This window comes from Macrobrachium rosenbergii, chromosome 25 (genome assembly GCF_040412425.1).
Source record: "Macrobrachium rosenbergii isolate ZJJX-2024 chromosome 25, ASM4041242v1, whole genome shotgun sequence".
NCBI classification, from domain to species: domain Eukaryota; kingdom Metazoa; phylum Arthropoda; class Malacostraca; order Decapoda; family Palaemonidae; genus Macrobrachium; species Macrobrachium rosenbergii.
The window spans coordinates 8,233,376-8,245,875 of NC_089765.1; positions in this window are offsets into that span (position 1 = coordinate 8,233,376).

Below are 12,500 nucleotides of genomic sequence, written 5' to 3' on the forward strand. Positions count from 1 at the left end.
GGTGGTTAGGCAATATGTGTATTATAAAGAAAGTTTTTAACCTTGTACATAAAGAAGTGAATATTTGAATGCCAGCGATTCAGTGGCTAGTGCTGAATACAGGTGGGAGAATTTTAAAATATTGGCTTAAAACTGTGTGAGAAAATCAATAAATATTTCATGCCAATGGGTCAAGTGTCCCTAAAATTGTCACAATAGTAGCAGGATGTTCTTAAAGTTAATCGACTGCTGCGTGTAAATTACGTGCTTGTAAGGAAAACGGGTATTTTGCTGAAACGTGTGTATGGTGTGTAATTATACATACGCGTAATTGAGTGTGTTTATTCATGTACAAAAAACCATAAATGAAATAAAACGTAATCAACGGGACTCGAAGATCGAGACCATATTTTTCTTCTGCTACCTCCCTTAGAGTGTCTCTAAACCCATCCATTTGCAGTGATAACATTCGGAAAGCGGTTATCCGGAGACTTCCCGTATTATTAGTTGGCCTCATCACAGATATTAAGTCCTCGGTAACTAACACAATTGTTCCCGAGTCTCTCCTCGCCGCGTCTGTCTTCACAGGAAGGGTTGTCTTTTTCGAACGTCAGGTGCTATCGCCAATCGGTGACCCGCGTAATTTCGGGGGTACGTTTGTCCCGGGGGCGACGGACCAGTTGCGCTATTTGCTTTTTTAATCACCGAAACCACAGATACTGTAATTCTGGGTTATGAATTGGTAGGTGCTGTGGAAATTATTTGATTTTATCGTTCTTTCAGGAAAACCGAGACGTTCACGGACTTGGAGTTCGTGTAATGACATCTTACTGAGCCGACACAAACGCGTAGGTTGTGGTTTCTTATGAGGGTCAGAAGGCGGAGGCCTTTCGAGGAACGAAGTGTCTGGTTTCGTATGTATCTTTGAGGAAACTTTGTTGTCTTGGAATTAGATTAATTCAACCAAACACTTCCCGAAGGCGGGGGGGGGGGGCCGGTTAGTGACGTCAGTGCTCCTCATGCGTTACAGTGTAGGAATTACTTAAGGTTCTTTGCAGCGTGCCTTCGGCCCCTAGCTGCAACCCCTTTCATTCCTTTTGCTCTACCTCCGTTCATATTCTCATTCTTCCATCCTACTTTCCACCCTCTCCTAACAATTGATTCATAGTGCAACTGCGAGGTTTTCCTCCTGTTACACCTTTCAAACCTTTTTACTGTCAGTGTCCGTTACAGCGCTGAATGACCACACAGGTTCCAGCGCGTGTCCTTTGGCCTAAATTCTATATTGTATTGCAATTTACCAAAACACTAGCTTGTTCTGTTCACCAGAATTTCGATTTTTGAAATAATACGAGGTTAATTTAAAGGCCCTGGTCCCGTTAACTGTTAGAAACTCATATAATTTTGGTATATCGAAGGACAAAAACTCATATAATTTTGGTATATCGAAGGACCGCGGTCTTAGTAGAAACTCATATAATTTTGTATATCTCTTAGTAGAAACTCATATAATTTTGGTATATCGAAGGACCGCGGTCTTAGAAAACTTTAATTTTTGGTATATCGAAGGACCGCGGTCTTAGTAGAAACTCATATAATTTTGGTATATCGAAGGACCGCGGTCTTAGTAGAAACTCATATAATTTTGGTATATCGAAGGACCGCGGTCTTAGTAGAAACTCATATAATTTTGGTATATCGAAGGACCCGGTCTTAGTAGAAACTCATATAATTTTGGTATATCGAAGGACCGCGGTCTTAGTAGAAACTCATATAATTTTGGTATATCGAAGGACCGCGGTCTTAGTAGAAACTCATATAATTTTGGTATATCGAAGGACCGCGGTCTTAGTAGAAACTCATATAATTTTGGCCGCGGTCTTAGTAGAAACTCATATAATTTTGTTATCTTTGCTTTTTATCTTGCTTTTTTTTTCTTGCTTTGCAAGGATTCAGAAACTAACTTGATTGCAATAAATTTCCTGAAAATCTTTGTTTTTATTATCGTTATTTGTAATGAGAATAAATTCCTTTGAAGGAAGGGTAAAAAACCAGTAGCTTATCGAGTGAGCTTCCATAGATTAGAAGGTCCCCTGATGATGAAGAGAAATTTAAGAGAGTATAAGGGTATAATTCTCTTATTTAAGAGAATATTAGGGTAGACCCTTTAGGGTGAGGTGCACTGTAGGCATCACTTAAGGGTCTTTGCAGCGTCCCCTCTGCCCCTAACTGCAACCTCTCTCATTTTCTTATATTGTACCTCCGTTCTTATTCTCTCTTTCCCATCTGATTTTCCAAACACACTAAAAAAATTTTTCCTAGTGCAACTTCGAGGTTTTCCTTCTGTTATAACTTTCAAAGCTTCTTACTGTCAGTTTCCCTTTCAGCGCTGAATGACCTCTTATACGAGGTATTAAAGTATTTATTCAAATTTTAACTGAAATAAAGACAAGTCATGAAACTTATCCATAAGGTTTGTTTATTGTACATCAAGGCTCAGATTCCGTTTGGCTCAAACCATCGTTATTTCCACCATACCGTTCCTTAGGAGATTGTGACGTTGCCTTTGTAGGGTTAGAAATTATTTTTGAAGTAATTAATCTCAAGATGCCTGAGGCATCATAACCCTTTTGGTGTTGTTTAGAAAAGTCTGACGAATGTCTTTTTTTTTTTTTTGTATATTTTTCTTATTTTATGACTGTCAACCATCAAGTACGTAAAAGATGCCGGGTCATGTCAGCGGTTGACAGATCACCCGCTGTGCTGGAGTGTGTTCCAGAGATGGAAGTAGTTCCAAGACAAGCCTCTTGAGTGGGGATAGCAAGGGCGTCTTTGGAGCACAGGCCAGAGCTGACGTGAAGCCAGCCTTAGACACTAGCCTTAACAGAGACAAACAAAGTAGCCTAAATTAGAAGACTCGAATTCTTAATCTAAAGCTATTGCAACGATTAGATAGCGATACATTGACTGACTCAAAATAGGGCCTAGCTGGTGGGACGTATCAGGGAATTTAGATGCTGCGAAATATCAGACACTGAAATGATGGAAGTGAAATAAAAGGAACTTGAAGAATGTCAAGAAGATATAGATTAAGGGAAAAGAGCAAATTAAAATATTGTGGAAATTATTAATTTCAAAAGAAGTGTACATAAAATTGTAGGTTTGTGTGGCTTCTAATTAATGGGTAGGTTTATTCGTGAATGTGGTAAAGGAAAGGATAAAGCAATTGTTGTTTATATTGAAAGGCCAGTGGGATGGGCTGATGAAAAGAGAAAAAAAAGAGGAAGAGACAAAGATAAGCCTAATTCAGAAGGAAACCGTACTTCCCTTTTTTTAGAAGCTGGAAGAATATAAGGATTAAGGGAACCAACGAAGGGAATCTTAAAGTTGCGGTGATTATGACGATATTATTGGATTCATTAAGGAACGTGGCTGAACATTAAGAAGCCTCTGAATGCGACTGGGCATCCTTTGAGTCATTTATATGTATTTGATTGTCTGTTCTGCTTGCATTAGAGATGGGCTAGATTGATACTTGTGGTGTTGCAGTGCAGTGGAAAAGTCAACATCTCCTCGGATCCCAATATTACCGGGATCAAATTCAGAGTGACCTGTCTTTTGCTGGTTCGATGAGTAAAGGCAGACTCTAGGTAAACGTAATGAAGTTAACACAATCACTGTAGTTTTTAGTTTCGAATGCTTGAATTTGCTCCCTGGGAATCAATGAAGATTGGAAGCAAGTGAATCCGCATATTGTTGGTTTCCTCTGAATACTGTATATTGTTGTGTTTTATGTTACGTTTAGCAGCGATTATGCTTTTTTTCCTCTTCCATGCCAGGGTAAATGTGGAGGGTTGGAGTCAATAAAATATCGACCAAAACAATTTATGAAATGTTAGAAACTGATGGAATATGCTCATGTAACCACGACCCCGACTAGGGATTAAGCAGAGTGGAAGAAGAAGAATAAAGATAAGATTCTATGTCAGTAAATAATATACCAAGGACTAAGTCCAAGTCACGATGTGGTAGGGCTTCCTGTGATAGTTACCGATCCAACCCAAAAGACCCCGTAGAGCGGTGGTGCCGGCAGTGCACCTCGTGCGGCGCACTGTAGGCATTACTTAAGGCTCTTTGCGGCGTGTCTCGGCCCCCAGCTGCAACCCATTTTATTTCTTTTACTGTACCTCCTTTCATATTCTCTTTCTTCCATCTTACTTTCCACCCTCTCCTACCAATTGATTTATAGTGCTACTGCGAGGTTTTCCTCCTGTTACACCTTTCAAACCCTTAACTGTCAATTTCCGTTTCAGCGCTAAATGGCTTCATAGATCCCAACGCTTAGCCTTTGGCCTAATTACTGTATCACTTCGGATCTATATTCGAACCAAAAGAAAACCTGAATTTCTCCCCACTGTTTCTGTCATGAGATTCGCGAGTGACGTCATAACATGTCTTAACTAATTTTGTTAGCGGATGGGTGGAAAAGAGCAACGACTTTTGTTTTTCCAATTAGATGATTGCAGGCGAAGAACTGGCTTCCGAGGGCCCTTATCTGTCTGTTGTCAGGTGCAGAAGAAATTATGGGTATGCTTCGGTTTTTAATTCCTAGTGAGTAAGCAGGTATGTTGATTGGCGTGTCCTCGCCACTCTCCTGATATGTATGCAAATGAGACCTGAATTGTATGGTAAACCAGTCTTGTAATCAAGTAAACAAAAAAATGCAAGATGTGCACAATTGACACGTCATTGAGTTAAGAAATAGGTGCAACTATGCAGCAGTTTGTGACTCCCCTGAGACACGTTGTTTGAAGTCAGACATTATAGTGAGTCATCATTGCTATTTTTTTCTTTTTAAGACCATTTATCTCTCTCTAGTTTAAAGCTAGCTGTCTTTTAATTAGCAAGAAGTTGTGTGGATTATGGTATTGACAGCATGTACAGACGCGCTTGATAATAATAATGATAATAATAATAATAATAATAATAATAATAATAATAATAATTATTATTATTATTATTATTATTATTATTATTACTACTACATTATTACACACACACACACACACACACACACACACACACACACACACACACACACACACACATACATATATATATATATATATATATATATATATAATGTGTTTGTGTCTATAAAACATTCACTTTAGAAAACCTAAATTTTCTGGTGATCATTAAGCTTGGAACTTTGCAAAAGCCAATTATTATAGAAATATTTACCAAGAACAATGGTATTTAGCTTTGGCGTAATGCCGAGTGCAATAATAATAATAATAATAATAATAATAATTATAATAATAATAATAATGAGAAGAGGAGGACTAGGAAAATACAGACCAGTAGAAGAAGACATTATTATTATTATTATTATTATTATTATTATTATTATTATTATTATTATTATTATTATTATTATTGCACTGGACATTGCGCGAGAGCTAAATACCACTGTTCTTAGTAGATATTCTATAATAACTGGCTTTGCAAAGTTTCAAGCTCAATCATCAGAGAAATTAGGTTTTCTAAAGTTGATATTTTATAGACACAAATATATATATATATATATATATATATATATATATATATTATATATATATATATATATATATATATATATATATATAATATATATATATATATATAATAGAGACACACACGGTTATGAATGTCTTCTGCTGTAATCAAACAGTTTACCATCAAGATAACAAGGCCCATAAAAACAGTACTTACACGTTGGAACCCTACTGTGTATTTCGGATACTAAGACTTCTGTATCTGTGATCACCAGTGATTGGGATACAGAAGTTTTGGTATCCCAGATATAATATGTTTGCAAAGTGTAAATGGTGTTTTTATGTGTCCTTTTGTATATATATACATATGTGTATATATATACATATATATGTGTGTGTGTATGTTATTAAAATTAGATAACAAAGAAAGCCCCCTCAAGGTCAGAATGGTTAATATTAGGTATCAAGGAAGGAGATTTATATTAGGGACAGTAAAATAGCACAGCTGGAAGTGGACTGGTTTGGTGCTTTTAACCAGTGTAGGCTCTCTCCCCACCTCCACTTTTTAAAAAAAATTTTTGAGACCATGGAACTAGGTAATATAAAGGCAAGACTGTTTTATAAGTTGTAGCACTTTATTCCTAACGTTCACCTTGTACTGTGTATAGAAAGACTTACTTTCTCCAGACTCGGGCTGGCGCTATTACTACAAGATTTTTTAATAAATGACAAAATTTTTATATCACGGTTACATTTCGGAGAGATTAGTGTGTCCAGCGCCACACCTTGGCAATTTTTTTTTTTTTTTTTTTTTTTTTTTTTTTTTTTTTGCCTGAAAATAATTTACTTTTTTTTTTTTTTTTTTTTTTTTGTAATGTCACCAAAACTCTGATTGACACCCAGTGCATTAAGTAACTCACCAGTCACAATGCTGTACTCAAGAGTTGATGAAAATGACCTGAAATTGCAGTGCGGCGGAATTTTTCCACTGGTTGAAGTTCCGCAGTAGAAAACATAGTAGGAAAGAAAAGAAAGAAATACTGAAGGTAGGGTACGTGGCCTGCAGGATTCGTGTTCTGTTGAGAATTCTGTTTATAATTTCACTCCTCCGTTCCCTGAGGCCTCAAGCTGCCATGAATATGATTAGTGGCAGCAGCCTCGCAACGCTTATTGTGCCGGGGGGTTGGATGTCATAAGCTTAGGTCGTCTGCATTCGATTTCATGGGTAGAGCTAGAGGAAGAATTTTCTTTTTCGATCTCGGAATCGCAGTTCGTCATTCGCTGACGAGGATGCTTGGCTTTTCATGTCCGTTTCTTAACCGAGATCGCAGTGATGGCTCGGTTCTCTGTCAGGTGATGCCTACGCGTTGATGTCGAAAGCGTGTGGCTCTCTCTCTCTCTCTCTCTCTCTCTCTCTCTCTCTCTCTCTCTCTCTCTCTCTCTCTCAGGAGCAGGAGCAGGAGCAGACAGGTCGAGGGGGGATGTGCATTGCCCTCGGGCCACAGGAGGATAAGCGGTCATTAAGGGACCCGCGGCTAAGTAAATGGGAGGGTGTGTTGGGAGTTAGGGTTGGGTTTGAGGAAGGTGGGAGGAGCTACCATCATTAAATGGAACATTGTTAACGCGTTACCCCAGGTCAATCAGATAAGGCTCTCCCTCGCCTGCCCTCCCTGCCCCCCCCATCACCCACCCTCCTTCATCCACTCAACCCATCAGCACTATTGCCGTCCCACCACCACCACCGCCGCCGCCGCCGCCTCCGTCTCAATCGCCCTTCATAACCTCCTCCCTGATCCTTCGCATCTCGGTCAAGCCCTCCTGTGGCAGGGAAATGATGAACTTGTGAGGAATAAAGGTCACGCTTGTGTTCCCCTTCTAATACTTTCTTTGGTGGTTCAGCATCCTGGAACTGGCCAGGGAAAGTCGGGGCAAGCTTTTTGGGGTCGGCGTTGCAGCCTTTCACGACAAAATGACCCCTTACATGCACTATGCCAATTGCTTTCGACTTGCAATTAGTTAGCGATATTTTTTATAACTTGAACGATGAATCCTTGAGCCCTGAAAGAAAATGTGAAGAAGTTTTTGTGCCGGAAAATTTAGCATCAGAAAGTAAAATCGCAACAATGCTTTATAGATTGTAAACATTATGATCACTTTCAGCATTTCATATGTATGTTAGATGGAATGGCAGCAATTTCAAAACAGGCAGTCGATATTTAAGACACCCATAATTCTGATAACAGCAGTGATAGTGATGAGTGTTTGTTTTGTTGTGTTTGTAAGCAACCACATTCTTCGATAATATTTACGCGTTTCATTTCGAAGATATTTTTGGACTCCCGAGAAATGTGAAGAAGCTGAAAGGAACCTTGGAGATGGTGACGTCGATAAACAAGGAGTTTTGTTGTTGCTTGCGAAGATAAGACTGCGCCAGTGTTGTTTGCTATTTAGTGTAGTTTTTATTTTGACATATGCAGTAGAACCCATAAACGAGACATCTGTTTATCAGTAAAATTGAAAGAACTGCAGGGAAAACTTGGCCGTAATTTTAGATTATGTATTTCATCAACATATATTTTATACATACTTTGCTCCTTCCAAGGAAGTTGACCAACGGAAGTTGACCAGATTTGACATTTTAGTTGTATCATCGCTTGAAAATATTTGTCATGCTGTACGTCCGAAGATTTTTTTTTTTTTTTTACTGGCTATTACAGAGGGCTGAAATAGTTTGCACATTCATTTAATGATTCCGGATGATAGCCAGGCGTTTTTCCCCTGTATTTTTATTGACTTCGCTAGCTTCTAATCGGCTTTTTTTATATTTTATCTCGGAGCTTCGTATAAATTTAGTCTTATCGCAGATTAAAACAAATGGCACGAGGAGGTTTGCCGTTATGAATAATTCTCAGTGTATTATAATATTAACGTCGTATAAAAAAATGCTTAGATATATGTAAGGAGAATACATATCTTTCTAATATTCACAAAGTAACTACTAAGTGTAATACGAAATTGTCACCTTAGAAAGCGGTTGGTATTGTCAAAGTGCAAACCGATTAGTTATTTATTGGCAATATTTATGAGTAAGCATGATAAAAGGAGTTACGTGAATTTATGAGAAATATGCTGAGCATATTATTATTGAACGTAAGAATTTCAGTAATGTATTTTATATATATATATATATATATATATATATATATATATATATATATATATTATATATATATATATATATATATATATATATATATATTTATAGTTTATATATTTATATTTATATATATTTATATATTTATGTATATATTTGTATTTATATTTATATATATAATGTATATAACTGAATCTCGAAAATATGGAACGTAATGAATATACAAATAAAGGCAATTCCTTCGTGGCATTGCCTTTATTTGTATAATTTGTGTAATATACATACATATGTATAGGGAGAAAACTGCTTACTAAGGCCATGAAGTTACCTGGTCTCGTGGGAAGAGTGGGTCGCACCATATTAAATTTGAAAGAAATTGAGTCATGAGGAAGAAGAAAAAAGCAAGGATTTCGTAGCTCATTTATTGATGGGAACAATTCAGAGCCGCCCAACCAACAAATCCTATCATAGCCTTCCATAAAGTACATATGGGAAGCATTAGTCTATTGTCCCATTCGAGATCTCCCAACGTATAAGAGATGACTTCGACAAATGCAATTCTTAGTGTTTGAAGCTTTTGGTGAAGGTATAACTTTCATATGGTTTACTGATGGTTAATTATTGACGTGTTCTGGTTTGGTGTGAGGTGTTGTCATTCGTTGTTTTGAGATGAGCGGACAAATGCTTTTGTTTTAAGATCTTGTAACCGGTTTTACCTGTATTCTGTTTTACACTAAGCTTGTAATTGTTTTGCAGGCTGTGCGGGTTATTGTCTGTGTCACGTACACTGCTTGCAAAGGAATAGGATACTGGAGTGTTATGTGCGCAAGTTATCATTTTCTTTTGTGTCCTGTGAACTTGGTCAGATAGGACTTCGCAGTGTAAACATATACAGTAGTTCTGATAATTATTTCTTTTTACTATGGTACCTCGTTCTGATTAGGGGACCCGGGTTCGTTTCCTCCTACCGGACATTAATATTTTTTCATATTTCTTCATATTTCTTTTACTTGGATCTTAAGGCTTTGTAGTTACAAGCGTATCCAGAAAAGCGCGAATATTTCCAGAAGTTAAGAGGACATTGTGGCTATTACAATTGTATATTACACACACACACACACACGTATATATATGTGTATATATATATATATATATGTGTGTGTATGTAATATGTATATATATATATATATATATATATATATATATATATATATATATATATATATATATATATATATATATATAAAATAAAACCATTTTCTGTTAAAACAGGATTCTACCTAATAAAGGTAGCCCATATAAACACTAAAAGGGTAAATTTTACAGCGTTATATTTCGAAGACAACAGTTGTCTTTGAAGTATAATGATGCACAATCTACCCTTATGGGCTTTATGGGCTACCTTTATAATGTATATATATACACGTGTGTGTGTGTGTGTGTGTGTAAGTGTGTGTAAGTGAACATGGGCAACACGCACAGGGCATTTGCATTCATTTATTTATTTTTATTTTACTTAGCGTTTTTTGCCTCCGCACATTTACATGGCTTTTTTTTCCAAATTTAAGAAGATAAACTTTCTTGTTTTCCTTTAAGCGGCTAATCCGGGAGGGCGGCAGCTCGTTTGTATATACATGTTCAACAAATAGCCTTTACTGGGGAGAGATTAGATCAAGGTTTACTGTGCCTCCCTCCCACTCCCCCGTCTCTCGAATTAACATTGGTGGACGTTAATAGCAAGAAATGTGAAGTTTGGCCGGTGTCTTGGTCGGAATAACATTGGCACTGAACGCAGGCCAACCAGTGATTTCCGCGACGGCACCCTTTCTGTTATAGGCAACCGTTGATAGATTTTGGCCGGGCCTTCGTCTGGTTTATAGCCGTCCATTCGTTTTAGTAAATGTCACGACTTCACCTTGTTTTCTGCCTTGTTGCAATGCACCTGGGCAATGAGTGAGTGACCTTTCCAGATTCCGGTTGAAATGTTTAAATCCCGTGTATTTTGAGTTACGCTGCCCTTTTTTTCCTAGTCTTTAAATTTCTCTCTCTCTCTCTCTCTCTCTCTCTCTCTCTCTCTCTCTCTCTCTCTCTCTCTCTCTCTCTGGGTTTCATGGATAACATTAATTTTAATTATTGGTTTTCATATTGGCGTCTCTCTCTCTCTCTCTCTCTCTCTCTCTCTCTCTCTCTCTCTCTCTCTCTCTCTCTCAAGTATCCGGATAACATTAATTTTAATCATTGGCTTTCATATTGGCGTCTCTCTCTCTCTCTCTCTCTCTCTCTCTCTCTCTCTCTCTCTCTCTCTCTCTCTCTCTCTTCTCTCTCTTCAAGTATCCGGATAATATTAATTTTAATTATTGGTTTTAAAATTGGCGTCTCTCTCTCTCTCTCTCTCTCTCTCTCTCTCTCTCTCTCTCTCTCTCTCTCTCTCTCAAGTATCCGGATAATATTAATTTTAATCGTCTCTCTCTCTCTCTCTCTCTCTCTCTCTCTCTCTCTCTCTCTCTCTCTCTCTCTCTCTCTCTCTCTCTCTCTCTCTCATCCGGTGACATTAATTTTAATCCTTGGTTTTCGTATTGGCGTCAATATCTACGCTACTCTTGCAACCAATTACTTATCGGATCACCACGCAGTATCGTGAGTAGGTTAATATCACTGGGTTAAAATCATGTAAATTTTATAGTTTAGATTTCCAATTATTCTCTCCTTCATGTTGAATATATTTTCTTAAGCACCGTCCTTACCGTGAGAGATTGACACTAAGTGGGCAGTTTTAATTTTCTTTCCGTTTTATTTACTCAATTTTTTTTGTGTGTGTGTGGATATTTTTCCTTCAGTTTCGTAGCTGAACGTCGAACGACACATCGGGAGTAATACATCCTGAACTAAGTAACGCAGCTGCCTCCTTATGTGTAATTACCATGGATAAATTTCTGATTCAGTGAGACTGACCCCCGACCTCTTCTCTTTGTTCGTGTAGTATAATTATGTTTTTATCGAGCCATCCATTGATCTCTTATTCCACGTCCATCTTCCTCGCGTAATGGTTGTTGCGATATGCTCTGTTAGTCTTTCACAATTATCTATCAGTTTTTTCTTCGCTCTCTCGAGTCGCTGCTTACTTTTTTTTTTCTTTGCGTGTACTCGGTGTACCAGCGCTCGCATTCTCTTTTTTTGGTTTTTCTTAAATTTTGCTTTCGTAACGTCGGTTTTTCTTTTTTTTTTCTTTTTCGTGATATAGTTATGTTCGAGCGTATATACATTCTAGTGCGTCTGCGCGTGTTCACGTATGCATTTATCTTTCAGTATAGGAGTGTGTAAATAAGATTATTTCGGTGTGAATTTAAACAAAAAAAAAATGGCTATGATTCTTGCATGTAGTTTTCTGGAATTACGTGGTATCAGAGTTAACAAATTTTCTGTTTTAATGGTGTCAGTGATTGAAACGGACCTGAGCTTAAACTAATCCCCTCCTCCCCCTCCCTCTCTCTCTCTCTCTCTCTCTCTCTCTCTCTCTCTCTCTCTCTCTCTCTCTCTCTGTAGGTAAGTCTCTTTAGGGCAGTTGCGTAAATCCAGCTCATTGTGCTTCGTTAACATGGCAGTAAATTGTATACGGGAAGTTAGTCGACTGTGGTTGGTCGCCATCAGAGAAGAGAGAGGCAAGGGCTAGCCACCTCATCTTAAAGGACTTTATGAAAACTTGAAGCCCAATAGCTGCTGTTGTCAGCAACCTGGACACAGAAGACTTTCTGAAAACCGAAAGTTTCCTCTTCTCGATGCCATCAGTATATATATATATATATATATATATATATATATATATATATATA